The following is a 15,609-nucleotide window of genomic DNA, read 5'->3' as shown; positions in this document are numbered from 1 at the left end:
GCAAGAATTTATTTGTATTACAGATTTGATATTTTAAAGTGGAGGTAGGTTTTTTGAAGCTTTCTGGATTTTAATTTAACTTCAGTGGCTACGCAAATACTCATACAGCGATACACTGAACTGGGCCTATAAACGCGGCTACATAACCATTCCACTCGAACTAGTGACTCTGGTCACATTACCGTCGCTTTCGCTTCTAGTTTCCTTACATTACTCTTTTATGTGTTATTTTTAATTTGCAGTTTTCATCACGCAATATTTTCTAATTTAATGCTTTTTAATTATAGTCACGCGCATTACTCACCTGAAAGCGCCATTCGGATAATATTGGCATCTATCGTATGAAAACTGACCGATTCATAACGATATGTTAATTAATCGAAAACATCATAGAAGAGAGTTTGTTAGCTAAATGTTACTATGTAACTAAATACTTTATTTATGATTACCGGAGTTTGACAGAGTTTGAGTTTGAATAGAGTAATATTAACTGTAAACAATCACTTATACTTTTAAATCAAATTCAGTCGAAATATTCCAGAGGCGTAGAGCACTGGAAGGTAAAGTAATACTAACGATTATATCTCTAAGGAAGCTACCAAACAAAACAAAATGTTTTGTTTCGCCAAAAGGATTCGCCATTAATTCACGTTTCAGTAACAGTAGTAACAGTAGCAGCCCGTAAATGTCCCACTGCTGGTATAAAGGCCTCCTCTCCCTTTGAGGAGAAGGTTTGGAGCATATTCCACCACGCTGCTCCAATGCGGGTTGGCGGAATACACATGTGGCAGAATTTCGTTGAAATTAGACACATGCAGGTTTCCTCACGATGTTTTCCTTCACCGCCGAGCACGAGATGAATTATAAACACAAATTAAGCACATGAAATTTCAGTGGTGCCTGCCTGGGTTTGAACCCGAAATCATCGGTTAAGATGCACGCGTTCTAACCACTGGGCCATCTCGGCTCATTCAATCAATCGGTTATCAGGCAAACAGTGTTAAGAGGCGGAAAAAGCTGAAGCGAACAACGAAACAAATATTTGTCCAAACAAGTATAACTCCTCGTTTTACCTTTTATTTGTATATTATTATTTATAATTTCGGTGAGTTTCCTTCGCCGATTCTTTTCAGGTCTGAGGAATATCTTTCCAAACCACTGGTAACATTCATAAAAATCAAAAAGTAATGATCATTATATTAAAATGTTGACTAAATTAAAATATAATCTCAGGAATTTTCTCGAAGGCATTAATAGCATGGGGTTTATGTATCAGATTATGTCATCGAATGGTATGTATCGCGTCAATTAATGAGATAGCGAGCTGCCTTTATTAGTTTCTTATAACAAGCGCGCTTAATGCCCCGCCCACGGGTAATATCACGACGATCGCGCGGTAATCTTGGTAACCAAATTATTCTATTATACTCAACGGGTTAAGCTTTGAATGTAAATATTAAGCCTGTAGTTCAGTATATATTGAAACGTTCGAGCGACTGTGTTACTCGAGGAAATGGTATCACTAAAAAGTAGCAGTCTGTGAACTTCCAAAAGCTGGGCAAAGTAGGTACTTCTCTCGTCTAGCGGAATAGCTTATAGATAAATTTCCTCATGAGGTTTTCCTTCTCCGTCGAACACGAGAAAAACTCTTGAAAACTCAGTGATGCTTATCGGGCTCGAACCTGCACTGTTCGGTTGAGATTCATGTATTCTAGCCGCTGGTCCATCTCCGCATGTATACATATATTACTTTGCTATAGAAAATAAAACTCTCTCGATGTTTTTCTAAGACATTCCACATTTGGTATGGTATCGTATTTTGTTCCTTTGTATGCTATAAACTAAAAAGTAATGACTAGTGTTATATAGTCAGTCATTAAGATACGTCTATTATTATCGTTATAAAAATCAATCAAATGTTAACCGAAAATGATTTCCTCAACAATCACGGAGTCGGAAGCAAGAAGATACCTCACTAACGAGCTAAGCATAATTTGCATATAAACAAGATATAAAATCCGGCGTGGTGTTCGCAGCACTTGTCGGCGCGTGCGCATCGTGAAAGTGTGGTGCAATTAAATTAGACGCAGGCGGAAAGCGGAACCGTTGCGTCACTGACCATCTGCCATTATCTGTGGGTCAGTTGGACTCGTCTTTACTTTTTCTTAACAATGTAAACGAAACAATACGTGTAGGCCACTGAGTGAACCGTTTTCATTGTTATAACATCTTCATTCATCATTGTTTTAAACAAGCCTTTCGTTATAATATATAAACGGGGCGGTTTTTGATATTATGATTTAATTTAGTTTGTTTATTGATTTCAGAAAAAAACTGACTTCAAGAATGGATATACAAAAATCACTAAATTAGTTATTAAAACCTGTATATATGATAAAAATAACTAAAAAAACTAGAGGCGTTGGGACCCAGTATTGTTCACACAAACTAATATCAATGTACAACGAAAACCTCGTATTCGACTAAAATAGTACATTCAATATATGATTTCGTAAGTAGTTAGCCGTTTAAGCTGCTCGTTTTAATTCAGACAGAAAACTATATGAACAAATCAATTCACACCAATAATAAAACTAGTGTTGAGTGCTTATCAGCTGTGAATACTGTGATGGTTATAAATTGGGATCAACAGTTGAGTATCGTATTGACGTTTGCATGTATTACATTTAGACATATTGCAAATTAGGTTTACACCTTTTCCTCAAACGGAGAGTGCGCTTTAGCCCACAAGTAAGTATGCATAGTACGAGTATATGCACAAAATGTTATTATTTTTTTAGTTCAACAAATATAATTAAAGATAGAATACCTACTATATGTAATATGTAATATATATTAAATATAATATTAATTTGTATTAAAAATATAACTTTCTTGCTTTAAAATCTTTGGAGCATATTGTGCCTCATTTCTTGTCATATGAAATATGAATATGTTCCAACTACATGTGCAGCGCTGCTGGATATATATACAAACAGGTTTTTCTCATATTTTTTATATATATCTTTTATTGTATATATAAATAAATTAATATAAATAAGAATTTGGTTACTAACAGCGACGGCTGATCAGATTCTACCAAAAGTACGATACAATAAAATGATTTCTTGCTTTTATATAAATAATATAGACACGTAACCTGAAAATAGTTTTAGACGATGTCATATTAAATAACCTCATTTCATATAAAATTTTTGCAACCTTACATTAATAATTTGCGAATACTATATAATTTTTATGAAATAATTGCACATGTTCGGTGTTTTTAAACCGATATTATTTTTAATTGTATCATACAATAACGTATCAGCGTACTATAATGTAACACACTAATGGTGAGGAGGTGTGGTGGTGACTGGTAAGTGGTCAGCTGTCGTAGTAAAGTAGGTGCTTATCAATAGGCAAATGAGAATAGTAACTCCAACGTAAGCACATAAACCGTACACTGATCTCTACGCAGACCTCGTTATTTAGGGTCAACACTTTTTGCATATACTCGCTTTAACCTGGTTAAGTTAATTGAATTAAAAATATATATAAATAAAACAATCCTTCATGCCTAGACATTGATATTTGATAAATATGGCACAATGCGTTTATAACAATATCATGTATATTCACAATAATGGAGATCGGTTCAATAGCATCAGTAAAATATTATAAACACGAGAAGTAAAGGCTTCTGACTCGAAAAAGACAAAATATTCTTGAAGATGTTACTTTATATAATATAATAATCGTAAAGTATAATAAAAATGTTTTTTTTTTGCTAAAATTAAATCTTATGATCGCATTTTATCAATTGCGCCGAATCTATCTTGTTAATACATTTTTTTAATCTTGCTTATGAAAGTATGTGTAAATCTCATCAGATGGTAAAACACTTAGGCGATCTTTTAAAAAATAATATTTTTGAGACGTAGTATTATATAGTTAACATTTATAGATAGTATTAAAGTAACACGTATCAACCCTGGGTATTAGTTAGCTACTATTCCAAAAATGGCACCGAGCACCATTCCGAGGAGTCAGATTATCTGATAACTCATTATTCAGTGCGCGTGTAGAAAGTAACTCCTCCTAAACAACAACGATTATAAACCTTATCCCATTGACTTAAGAGATACTCATTGTTTCGCAATGATCCATTTCGATGTAAGATTATGTTAGGTTAGTTATATAAAAGAGTCCTTATAAGCGTTGAATAAATTGTTGAGGTGAACTCCAAAGACAGTAATACTCTCATACCTAAAATTAGCAGCGACTGCTTCGGTTGCACAAAATGTCAATACATTACATAAAAAACGTTGGGTCGCCATGTTTTCACATTTAAAGACCACCGGGTCTAGAATCACTGAATACAGTCAGGATAAAAAGAGAAGTCATATTATAGCTATTCCAAAGTTGTGTTCGATTCGTTTAGCTCTTCACTCGACTATCACTTAGGCTCGACCAATCTTTCTCAATTTATTAGCTTTCGTGTGTCGCAATTTTGTATGAATGTGATTTACGACAATACCTAACTCACTCTAGGTCACTAACTCGATTAGGTTTAGCGCAGTCAGTATTCAGCCGTCACCTAGATCTGTCATCGCGTCTCGATGCGTAATTTGGTCACAATCATTAAAATATTCCTTTACTGTCACTTACAACATACCAATTGTAGATGTATTTTATTAACGTTCTGTAAGGGAAAATATTTGTGGGACGTTATGATATAATTAAACAATAAATATAATCATCATCAACATCAAATATTATTATACAAGTTTTGAATCGTAATATGGGTTCTGCCGGAGCCGGCAGCGGCCGGTAAGCCGAGCTGTAAATATGGAACAACCTTTACAGTAACTAAACTTAATTTTTTCTCGAAGTTTAATAGCCTTTAATTAATTCAATCATAAAATAACAACTTACAAAAGTAATTGTAAACTGTATATTGTTCGAATATTGTAGAGCAACCTTTGGAGGAAGTGTACCAACTCTCTTATCTGATAAAATTGTAATGGAACCATTTCCGAGTGTACATCATTGAACGTTCGTATGACACTGTCGAGGTGAAATGATACTTGGTGCTTTTCATTTTTGCAAGTCGAATAAAATCCAGAGCCTCCAATTAGCCGTTGCCTTCGCTGTATACGACATAAGACGGCGATTTCTCAGATCTTATTCAATGTAGGCGATGCAAATGTCGATTGTGACAGCGGAATAAGAAACGCCTGAATCTACATATGGTGTTATTATGTGCATTAGTCTTCACGTCACGCGTAGCCCTTCGGAACGATGTCAGTGGGGTTATGGGACTGCTTCGGTTAGATCTAAAGCGAGGCACTGTTTTTAAATGTGTCTAGTTATATTATTGTAAGCTTTAAATAAAAAATGTAATTTAATGTCGAATTAAGAAATCCGAGGATATCGAAAACATTTAGATTACAAATGCAAGATTTCTATAATAAAATTCCACAGATATGTTTAACTATGCCGATTCATAAATTCAAATTATTTGTAAAAAACCATTAATAAAAAAAAATATTATTCAATACAAGTTTATAAAGATGATACAAAGCGTGGAACTAATACTTGTTGACTTCCTGGCAGGATATATTACATACAGATATAATTGTATTTAACTAACGTAACTTTGTATTTCAAATATTGAAAAATAAAAGAGTAGTTACTGAATTCCTTGCCTTGTACTTCTCTGCTTTATCATATTCAATAAATATCTATTTATAATTTGCTACAAAATAATGTTGGAGCGCCACCGAAGCTTTAATAAAAACTTTCCAACTTTCAAAGTTATAATTAAATTTGCATAAATTAATAAGTTGGACATATTTAAAACAATTTATAAACTTAAATAAATGATAAGTTAATATTTACTTATTTTTTTATTACACTATCAAATAAACTCGTTTTCTTACTTATTTATGCATCAAATAAAATGACGCGAACGAATTCGCGAATTATGCAGCTTGTGTTCAAGAGGATTGATTTGTGCATAATTCATCTATAGATTCAATATAGTCAGATTAAATAAAATACTCTGAAGAATTAGCTTATTATATATGTATATTTTGCAATTATCGACTATAAAATGATTATAAAAAATTTGGTATTTTATTTTTAATTGGAAATCTTGTAGCGGATCCATTTCACTTTTACTTTAATCGAAAATATTTCGAATGTAATATATAAATATTGCTTCGTGTGCAGTGTGCATGTGTGTTTACACAGCACACACACTCGGAGTAGAGGCAAAGTATATAGTATACGCGCCACGCACACATGTTAAGGGGCCAGAGAGCGGTGGCGAAGATGACGACAAAAGAGAGCATCAGACTTTGGCGTCACGGAGCATACGAGTGATCTTACCCCCAAAACACCCTAATAAATGTTTCACGTCAAAAATTACAATTAAAAATAACCACATCGTATCTTATGGGAGACTTCAGCTGATGCGATATATATATATCACTCGTGGTGATGTTTTATTGGTATATTTTACCGATATTTAAGTATATATGTGATAATATAAATGATTAGTCGCAGTTTTTATACTCACCAATAGTCAGAACGAATGTCGCATTCTCCAAATAAAGAAAAACTGTAACAAAAAAGAAAATAAAAATTACTATCTATTAACCACTGATAGTTATTGTTTTATGATGATGTGAAGAAATTAAGCCAATAAATGTCTATTAATGGATTGATGGTTGGATGTGTGGGTGTTCCAATCTAGTAGATTGGAACACCAGAGGTATATAAATTAGCTATAAAAGTTTAGAAAGAGTGATGCTATTAGAAGAAACTTTTCCCGAACACGAAAACTAAGTCAATTGGTAGTAATTTCATCAGATAATAAATCTCCACAAATATTCTGCAATATAAGTGACTTGAACATCAAGTATTCTTATAAATAATACTTGAACTATGACTTCATCTTATTCTCACGCGGTGAGACCGAGTCACCATCAAAATAACGAAAGTGAAAACGTTTTAGCGTATGCGACATTGGAAGTGACCCCAGCTTTATCCTATACGTCATAAATTATGCATGTTCCACCGTGGTCCATGGCCCACGGTGTACCTGAAGTCCATTGAATTATTCAAAACATGATATTCAATGTTGTAAGTTATTATATTTATACGACATTTCAAGAACAAATAACTTCCCGAAGGTATAAACACCAACAACAACATTTTATTAAAAAATGAATATAAAAATATATTTGATTACAGATTTAAACAAACTCAATAACATGTTTTTGCTTGATTCTCGTCGAATCAAATTAGTTCACAGCGAGAGGCTTAGTAGCAGCCATTGAAGAGTTCTCCTATCGAGAGATAGAGCGAGCTGAAATCAATTCCAATTTCCCCAATACCATAAAATTTCGTTTCCATGTTAAATTTACTGAAGTTAATTTTATTGCGTATCCCTCGTGACTCTAACGTAAACACAGTTAGACGTTTATATTATCAATGTGCAGACGAAGGCGCTGCATATCTTATAATAATAAATCAATCTACGTGAGTTGTCGGTACATAATTTAATTAAAAAAATAGTTTTCAACAAAAAACTATAATTTTATTACTATTTTTAATTTTCAAAAGAGGAGGACACTGTTAGACTTTTATCTCATGCGGGTAGACTCTGTTCACCCGTTCGGAGTTCGAGATGACTACAATACTGGAGTACGAGTATGTAGTTGTAGTTATCTAGTACATTGATTTTTAACAAGTCGTTTGGTATCTGTATATGGAGAGCTCGATGCAGGAAGAATAACGAGAAAGCAGATAGAATTACGTTATCTCAAGCGACATCAGCTATCAGGTCAAGCCGCTTACCCGCTTAGAAACTTATGGAAAATTTTAAATCAAAATAATATTATAAATCCTTCTAGTCCCGATTCTGTGTTATTTACACAAATAAGGAAGATACTTTATGTAACTTTTGCGCATTACACATATATTATTATTTACATCGCACTATTACTTTTTCTTATATATTTTTGAAAGCCGACGAGACAGACGGAAGTGCAACAAATAGGAATAAATCGTACAAATTCAATATTCTGTAATTTGTAATTCATCAAATAAGAGACTCTTTACTGTAAACGACATTAAAAGACGGAGTCAAGAGAAGATATGCAATGGCGGTTTTATCTACATCTACTCCAGCCATAGGGCAGAGTACAGCGGTTTGGAAGTTTCCACACTGAGACAGTTGTGATTAGATAAATACTTAAATGTACGCCTCCATGCGATGATGTTTTGATTTCTCGGATAACTAATAACTGATGAGGCTTTGCACTATCAAAATAAAGTAACAAATTGCTGGCTGACGAGGATACTTCAAATAAAGTTTTGTTTTAAAATAATGAAATTACTTCGAACATAATATATTAGTAGTTTTACTAAATTAATTGAATATAGATATTTTTTTCTTGGTAAATTAAAAGAAACGCATTTTTCTAGAAAAACTTTTGTTCTATTTTCTTAGTAGGTACGTGCCTTCGCTACTTATTGTAAACTACCATTACATAATTGTTATATGTGTATAATACTTTCGAAAATATGATAAAATAATTGTGAAACACTCATAACATGTACAGTACGGAATAACTTAAAAATGTTTAATTCTGTTATGATTTAAAAAATGAAGTTACAATTGCTTTAATTCGGTGATCTCTTAGAATTTTAAAACGATAGTAAATATAAACAATAAATAATTAAAGAATATTCTACACAATTTGAATAATATTATCTCAATGTATGTATGCGAGCAATCTGTCGCAACCTCGACGGCTGCAATATAGGACTGTTTTGTTAAACTTGCAATCCCCGTAGCTCACTATTATATCGTAACGAGCATTTATCTGTACGCGAGTGAAGCCGCAACGCGCTGTAATTACTACTGACTACAGACGCTTACCGACACGTGGTTCCGTTCATTAGCCATCGATGCTTCGATTTAATTGCATGTTTAAATTGCAGTTAATATTGCGAATATTCTTAATTTATATAAACAGAATACCGGACCGATATTGCTCTCTTTCTGAGTTTCGGTATTTAAAAGTTGTGAAACACAATGAGTCGTAAGCGGAAATTGCGCTTCTAAATGCGACCGAGCACTTTCGTGTACTTCATTTGCGTCTAGAAGATAACTCGTACTCCGCAGCGACAAATCTTGCAAGTATCTTTAGCACAGAAATGATAATATTAAACCAATATCTCATTGTGTGCTGTCTGCGCTGTTCCGCATTGTAGAAACGTGGTAGAATAAGCCCAAAACATGTCCCTAAAAAGTTTTGCTCGTGAACATCTCATACTTTGAAAAATTGACTAAGTTATTTGACTATTTTTATCAAATAATAATTGTAATATGAAAACGTAATGACCTAACTTCACTCTCACTTTTGCACAACTTCGTACATATACGTTATACATAGGTATTTTTAAAAACCATTTCTAAAACTAATACATTATTTCGGCAAATGGCAATACTAGTATGAGGTTGGACGATGAAGTCAGATGAAATTATGTTAGTCGTACGAGGTACGGAAGGAAACAATTTTGGAAGAATCCTTTCCACCCCATCACCAGTCGTTAAGGATCCGCGTCACTCGTCAAAGGAAGTGCTATAATAAGTGCTAAGTGCCCTCACAAATGTAAGGTTTGTACAACCCTTAAAACAACCCTCATGCAACATATCCATAATTATAGATATATTATTATGCAGCTACTTTAGTTAGTACGTCTTCAATTTTTAAACACAAAAAAAATATTATATATGATATAAAAATATTATATATTAAATTATCCGGGATTATTATTTTTTCGTAATACAGTGGGTATTAATAAAACTACTCGTTATTATTTTTATTTATTTTGATTGTAATTACGTAAGAAAAATATAAAAATAATATAATCAATTCAAAAAGTACAGCTCTAATGTTTTGGGAATAATTAATGTGTTGAAATTTCATACATTTACTTCTTTAACTCTTTCGATAACTTGGGTCGGACAAGAAATTCAGTTTAACATCATTCGTTCAATCTTAATAATATTTAGTTCTCAAATCACGTAAATAAACCAGTAGCTTCCACGCGCCATTTATGTTGAACGGCTGAAACTTAACGCAATCATGACACTGGTAAAATGGATATAATACCAATACTTCAATAAGAATTCGGGCCGGTGGTTTCGATAATAATAAATGAAATAGAAATTTTCGACCAAAATTAATTTCACGCTTCGCTCAAAACCCTTTCCTTAATTTTGCACATTAAGGGACATTTGCAAGACACTAGCAGTAATCGCTGAAATTTGGGACTTTAGTTCGACTGTGTGGTCACTAAAATAATTAATAAAATTCCAAATTTTGCCCTTTTGAATAACTTGTAAAGTTTGTTTGCACGCTATTAGTTAAACACTGATCTCCCTATTTTTGTTAGAATTGCTTACCTGATCTACTCTTAAATATTATTTATCAATTGATTCGTGAATGTTCTTAAATATAGTTATAGTTAGAGTGCGCACGAAATCAAATTTTTGAAATCGTTATTTCGTTAAATTACAGAAGCCTTTCTGTATTTTTAATGCGAGTATACCTTTCTTAGAGCATTGCTAATACGAGCCATCGCCGACTGAAGTGACAAGTGCCGAATCTATTTTCCACCATTAGATTAAACATTAATTAATATGTGTAAAAACGGAAAGTCAGCCAAACTATAGTGTGTGTATATTGCAATTAAAGTGCTGAGTGGTAAGTTAACTTATACACATTCAATATTTTATAAATAAAATATCATTTATAGTTGACGAGGCTGCGGAGTGCTAATTTATGTAGTCCTCTATAAGGCACGGACTACACGATAAAACTAAAGTGTGAACATGTTTTATTCATTCGCAGTAAAAAAGTAGGCTTCACTCGATGGTCATTTTAGCACCATTTATTTAAATAGCACAACATCATATTTGATATCAATAAACTTGAACGAAAACGAAGCGCTAACTAACTGCGAATTACAACAGAGTAGATATTATAAAAACCTTCATGACATGCATATCAAAGTCTTTAATAATATAAAAATAAATTGCAAATCACAATTTCTTAATGGCATAAAGTATAATATCTGATCCCATTCGTCGGTTGTAGTCTGTAAGCTAATGCAACATTATTTTTTATCGGTACTTTGTAAGACAAAATAAACGTTGAAACAATTACACATAACAATATTTAAGTTGACACAGCAATCTAGACAAACTAGCTCTGTTCTCGGTATTATGACAACACTGTCAAGTTTAGTATCGTCGTGAATCGTAAGAGCGTGTTTACGTAAATATGGCGCAGAGCGCTCCACTTCCGATGAACCGAGTTAAATATTAGCATTCATCGCGAGACAAGCGGCAGACTGTGGCTTGTTTTAAAATTAAATATTTTGCGTTTTTGTAGTATTCTTTTGAACTTAATTAAAAAGCAAAAAATATGACCGTCACAAAAAAAGAATAGGATACATATTTTACGAAACGATAATAATTCGTCAATAAGTTTGATAGTAACCCGAGATAGATCGGTGATGGTTCGGTCTCGGCGAAACATCTTCGGGAAACGACGTAATATGCCGTATGGAAATCTGCAACATGTGGATTATTGGAATAAGCTCCAAAACCCTTCTCCTTAATAGAAGAGGAAAGAGCAGCAGTAAGATCTTGCTCAATATTTAACAAATTTTGCATCTCAGGTAATTCATTATAATCGCCTACGTTTAGGCATTTATGTTGGATTTAATACCTATACCTAGCAATGGTTGCTTCTGGTTCATTTGTTTCAATGCAATGTGAAAACTAATTAGTGCAAGGTTTGAAGTTAGGCGAGACTGTTAGGTTTTTAGATGATTATTTTAGTCGTGGTAAAACAACAGTTCCAGATAAATTGCCTTTATCTCTTAAAAATAAAGCAGTATTATAAATTTTACGGTGTGATACAAGTTTTATTTTTGATAAATAATTTATTTTACAAAACCACGACTGTTTAAACAAGTTAACATTATAAGTGCGACAATTAATTGTTGTTAAGCCTCACGCGTTACTTCACAATAATCACTATCAGTACTTATTGCTAGCAGGCTATTAATATTTATTACCATTGCAAGGCAAGGTCAGTATTATTACTTTCCTCTGTAACAATAACAAATGTAGCCGTGACTTTATTCAAAAGTAACATTCCAAATCGTGAATGGCGCTAAGAGCATGACGTATTCGTTTTATTACTATATAGTTATTAAGTCATTGATCTACATTTTGTAACAAATACATAACAAATAATATACATATATACAGCGGCGTAGATTTGGTGTTGATAATAGTAATAGTTTGTTTATGATTTATAGTAAAATTTTATAAATTAAGCTTTAACGTATCGCCAAACCAACATTTAATAAACAAACGCTACGCTTAATACGTATTTGTTTATGATTCCATACGATCAGTAGGAATATATTGACAAACATTCAAGCCTAATATACCGAACTTATTTAGAAAATGTTACACAGAGACATTCAAAGTTTATGGCGGTGCACTCAAGATGCAAGCGATATTGTGTCTCTTACCGGGCACAAATTCTTGAGTTTTGGAGCATCTCTACAAATATTTTTTTTATAAAAACTGCGCCTCGTGCGCCATAATAAGCACTAACAACAAGTATTAACAACTGTATTGGGTTTTATTTCATTCTGTTGAGCGATGAGTGTGCGCATAAAATACGAACTCAAAGCACTATTTTTTTATATACCGTATTGTATTAGTAATACAATGTTCTTATAGAAAATGCACGTTACTGTAATAAAATATTGAAATTGAAAACGAGAGCGAACTGTTTTCAAACGGCGCTCGGCCAGCGATCGCCATGCGGAACATTAGCTAACTCCAATGAGTTAACATACCGACTCTCTCCACATTTCATTGCACCAACTCAGAAGGTCACGATTTCATTAATTAGTAATACAAACTAATTAGAGGTTATTTAAAACGGAAATTATACGTGTATGTTGTAAGAACCGATAATTTGTGGAAGAAAGACTTTTAATGAAAACAATATATTTTTTTTGTTTTTGACTCATAATGTTACTTGTAAAATAAAGTTCTTCAATGAAATTGACTAATAAAGAAAATCTAAATAATTATTTTTGGTTTACAAAGCGAGTGGTTTACTCCTCGAAACTAATATTTCATATAACGCTGTACCCGTCACTGACAAGACGTACACACAACAATAGGTACGTCATCAGACCTTTACCTAATTTTATAATCTGCTTTCAATGTAATCTTTCAAATGAATATCGATTTTATTCACAGAGTCATCATCTCGGTCGCCCGTCGTATACGACTCTAATTACATCACCGAAACTTCGATTTAATGAGCTTGCTTGTCAATAATTCGATTATTGCGTCATTATTTTTATTTAATTCGTATAAACAAAAATAAAACTGAAATAAGCTGCTTTTATTTAATACTAAATAACAAAAAAATTACAAGGTTCAACAAATGAATATTAATATGATAATTACGTAGAAACAGAAATAATCGCCATATTAGGAATTAATAATAACTAGCGCCGCGCGTGCGGCGACTCCATAAACGGTTTCAGCGAAGGCATCGGCCGCGCTTTCACATGCCGCGAATTACTCTTACGCTATCTAGAGTAAAAGAATCTCTTAACTTGTAATAACAATATTATTTCATTAACTGAAATGTAATAATAATTATACACACTTACAAAGTGCCAATGACTTTAATGCTCATTGGCCGTTTAATAGATTGATACGAATGAATCGGAATTACCCGTAGCAAATTGTTTCATTTCTGAAGGTAAATTAAATTTTCTTTATTGCCTTATTAATTATTTTATGAATTACCATGTAATAATATTCTCGACGATTTACCTTATCTAGGCATATTTTGGTTTGTTTTTTTCTTGTATGTTATATTCCTGACAAGAGTATTAAAAACTCTCTCGCGTTATACAAAATACGATACAAGCACAATGTTATGACTGTCGAGATGACGACAGTAACTTATTTGACACAAACGTCGGGTACCAACCAAACCGGTAACCAATAAAACGTTGACCAGTGCTTATTTAAACATAACTAAAAACATTTATTATATCGAACAGTTGGTACCATTGTTAAACAGAATGAGTGATGAAGGTTGAACTCGGTGTTTTAGGAACAGTCATAAAGTACTTAAAGCATTGTTACGTGTAGGCTTCCATTTTCAGTTCGTGATCTTACAGTCAACATTGCTTCGCCTTGAGCGACGCAGCTGAACAACGAACACACTCACGCACCCGTACACTATATAATATTTTAAAATAAATAATTATTTTTCGTTCTTATAGTTTGTGCTAACTTAGTATAACTCTCACTTTTTACACAAGCATATATTTTTTACCGTTCTTCTAAACCTCGTGAAATTCTGACCTACCACCGAGCCGAAGCTTAAATGTGCCGTGTCCGTGTGAAATGTACACAAAGGAACAGAGAGACAATGACGTGTCTCACCTATAGCTAAAGCAAGTATAATTATTACAAATAATAATCTGTTAAGCAGTTTGTACACTGCCCTCTAGCGATTTACTGATCGAGTGGAATATAAGACCCTTGTCACCTCTTGTCATAGTTACCTTCTACGACCCGACTGTTCTCCCTCTTCTTTATCCTTGCATAGCTCATTCCACTGTTCTAATCTTTTTTTTGACTTCTTATCGCACACTTAGCGAGACCTGCAGTGCGATTCTGTAAGAATTCATTTCGTATCTTGTGATATATTGCTTACGGTGATTCGCCATTTTGATACGTGTATCCAATAAATTTTATAATTATTACAGTCAATTTTGCATATCAGATTCTGACATTTCACGCCCGTGTTCTACGGTGAGTTTAGATTTTCTTCTTAACAAATAGCTCTACTGTACTAACTGCCGCATTATATTTCCATTTTAATATATAAAATATATTTATCAAATTAAATATATCTGTTTTACTAGGCGGAAGTTCAGTAAATATATTTAGTGTAGTGTTTATATATAATAAATTTAGTTTATATATAGTTTGTTGTCACATTACGCATAAAAAATAAACTAAATTAAACAAATTTATAAATTAATACTTAATGTATTAATTTATAAATTTACCAAATTAACGATGCAAACGTATTCGTGAAGGATATATTTATTATATATGTTTGACGAAGCGCTGATGATATATGAGTATGTTTTCTGATAGCATGTTACCGGCGCCGGCGCAGAGAAAATCAGTTTTCTTCCGTTTGTCGAGTAACGAGAGCGAGCTTATCTCGCTTTAAACTAATATTGTTCTTTGGGTAATGTTGGCTCGCACGTTTGACGTAATATTTAGTTTACGTTGAAATGATAAATTCTAATTTATCTATTTATTTATTTTAATAATTATGTATTCCATGGGCTCAAACAAATTCAAAACCGGCAAGTGTGAGTCTGACTCGAGCATTCATTTTAAAACCCAACGATAGTTGGGCTTTCCTTGGACTTAATTTTTTTATT

At 32.9% G+C, this 15,609-nt stretch overlaps 1 protein-coding gene across 5 annotated transcripts in view; it reads right to left on the bottom strand.

Moving 5' to 3' along the window:
• LOC125072382 (GAS2-like protein 3) overlaps nt 1-15,609 on the bottom strand; it is a 60,762-nt gene that overhangs the window by 24,830 nt on the left and 20,323 nt on the right. For 4 of the 5 annotated variants that reach the window (XM_047683005.1, XM_047683003.1, XM_047683007.1 and 1 more), the window contains one exon: nt 6,587-6,628. The exons of the other annotated variant lie outside the window; for it this stretch is intronic. The gene's annotated coding sequence lies outside the window, so the exon portion shown is untranslated. The remainder of the gene's footprint in view (nt 1-6,586; nt 6,629-15,609) is intronic. 5 annotated transcript variants of the gene reach the window in all.

This window comes from Vanessa atalanta, chromosome 21, assembly GCF_905147765.1.
Source record: "Vanessa atalanta chromosome 21, ilVanAtal1.2, whole genome shotgun sequence".
NCBI classification, from domain to species: domain Eukaryota; kingdom Metazoa; phylum Arthropoda; class Insecta; order Lepidoptera; family Nymphalidae; genus Vanessa; species Vanessa atalanta.
This window is presented reverse-complemented; position numbering and strand designations above follow the sequence as displayed.